The sequence below is a fragment of the Sturnira hondurensis genome, unplaced genomic scaffold (genome assembly GCF_014824575.4).
Source record: "Sturnira hondurensis isolate 20B ecotype Veracruz unplaced genomic scaffold, ASM1482457v3 Scaffold0021354, whole genome shotgun sequence".
Lineage (NCBI taxonomy): Eukaryota > Metazoa > Chordata > Mammalia > Chiroptera > Phyllostomidae > Sturnira > Sturnira hondurensis.
In genome coordinates, this window is record NW_028093985.1 from 15700485 (window position 1) to 15702704 (window position 2220).

Genomic DNA, 2220 nt, shown 5'->3' on the forward strand with positions numbered 1-2220 from the left:
GAGGAACGTAGAGAGAAGAATGAGTTCTTAAATATTTACTGAACCATTTCACTAGAAATGCTATGTTATGTTTTCTAGTATTTTAATTTAAAAGTGCTAAATTGTGAAGCTTATGTTATGCTATAATGCAATGATCCTTGTCCTCAGTAGAGCATTACCAGTCTAATTTAATAAAATATTAAGGATAGTTTGGTAAATTCAAATTTTTCTAAAAGTGCTATTCTGTTTTTATCCATAGAGTAAAATTGTTATTATGCCTGGGTTGTGCCACTGGATGTAGAAGCTCCTGTTTTTACAAATAGAATTTGTGAGTCTGGTTAGTCATTTAATGTCTTTGTGCTTTGGTTTTCCCACTGATATGACATAATGCCAGAAAAATGTCTTCTATTATCTTCAAGCTAATAATGTTTAAATTAAGTTATTTTTTTAAAAAGAAAAATAAACCCATTGCATACCTTGGATAAATATTTAAGCTATGTTCAAGTAAATCTTGAATTTTTGAATCCTACTTTAATATTTAGAATGCTATGATCTTGAGAAAAATAATCACTATAAATCCCAATTTCTTTAGCTATAAATTTGGGTTGCTCTTTTAAGAACTAAGTTAATGATGAAGGGAGCCAGGTTTGCTAAATAATTGTGGTGATAGAAATGCAGTAGCCTCAGAAGCTACTAGGTAATTTATTCTATCTCAGTACAGTGAACCAAAAAAAAAAAAGAATTCAGTTAATAAATGAGCTTGACCCAGAAGAAGCCCACAATAAGTGGTAGCTGTATTTTTATTATAAGTGTTTTATTTTTTTAAAAATTAATCTGTATTATTTATTTATTCCATTTTTATGAATTTGTGTACTGACTACAATTTATTTATAACCTAAAAACAATACTTTGGCACTTATACAGTCATTCACACACAAGTGCTTGCACAGAGCAGTGAAAAATCTGAGTTATCTGAAGTGACTGTTTCTACTGAAGTCAAAAAAGATGCCATTATGCCTTTTTGTCTCAGCTCTCATGGTTTAAACAACTGTCCTTTTCATGGTCTATTTAGTGCCATACTTTACTCATTGTTGTGATTTTGGTTGGAGATTTAACTGTTTAGAATGGTACTCAAAAATAGTACTGAAGTGTTTCCTAAGAACAAGAAGGCTATGTTGAGTCCTACAGAGAAAATATGTGTGTTAGATTAGCTTCAGTGTAGCAGAAATCCTAGGACTGATGTCCATGACATTATTATTAAATAAGTAGTTTTTATTTTTTATGTTTTTAAAGATTTTATTTATTTTTAGAAAGAGGAGAAGTGAGGGAGAAAGAGAAGGATAGAAACATCGATGCACAAAAGGAACATTGATTGGTTGCCTCTCCCATGTCCCCAGCTGGGGACCTGGCCCCTTAATCCGGGCATGTGTCCTGACCAGGAACTGAGCCAGAAACCTTTTGGTTTGCAGGATGACTCCTGACCCCATGAACCACACCAGTCAGGGCAATTAAGTTGTTTTTATACAGAAAAGCACATAAACAAAGTTATACATTGATCAGTTGACAAAAAGGCTTGCAGTAACCTAACCCCAGAGAGCGATGGTTCAATGTTTACTAATTCTGTGTTCATGGCGATTTTATGGAATGTAAGTGCCATGGATCATGAGCATGAACTGTGTTTGTATCAGAGCTTGCTTTAAACACTGGATGTTTAGTGGAATTCTACACAAAGAAGAGTATTGGAATTCTCAGAATAACTTTATTTCTATAAATACCAGAAGTACCTTGTTATATCAATATTGGATAGAACCTAGACAATATTAAGAATCAAAGCCAAATCTAATTTATGCCACTCTAACTAGAGTTCTCTTGGTTTTGTCTAGGTCAGCCTGGTAGGTGGTGAAATGCAACAGAGACATGATGTATAGGAACATAGGTTTTACCTCTGAATACAAGCTGTGCCAAAAGCAGGTATACAGTTGTTTGAATGAAAAAAATATATAATAATTAGTTAATAATAATAACAGAATACACTGTGTTTCACATACCCACAACTATAAACCTACTTTTTCCTTACTCTGTATATGACTTGAATGAGAAGACATTTTGGAAAGAAGAAATTTTATTCCTTAGAGAGCAAAGCATGTTCCCTCTCATCAAACTCACACACAGAGCCAGGACATTATAGAGAAGAAATACCTTGAATGAGAGGGTGTTGTCACAAATTCTCTCTTCCATGAA

General features: G+C 33.2%; 1 non-coding gene across 1 annotated transcript; it reads left to right on the top strand.

Moving 5' to 3' along the window:
• Positions 1-571: 571 nt before the first annotated feature.
• Positions 572-702, top strand: LOC118977548 (small nucleolar RNA SNORA66). The gene has a single exon (XR_005064554.1). It is a non-coding gene; the product is annotated as a small nucleolar RNA SNORA66 (small nucleolar RNA).
• The last annotated feature ends 1518 nt before the right edge of the window (positions 703-2220 follow it).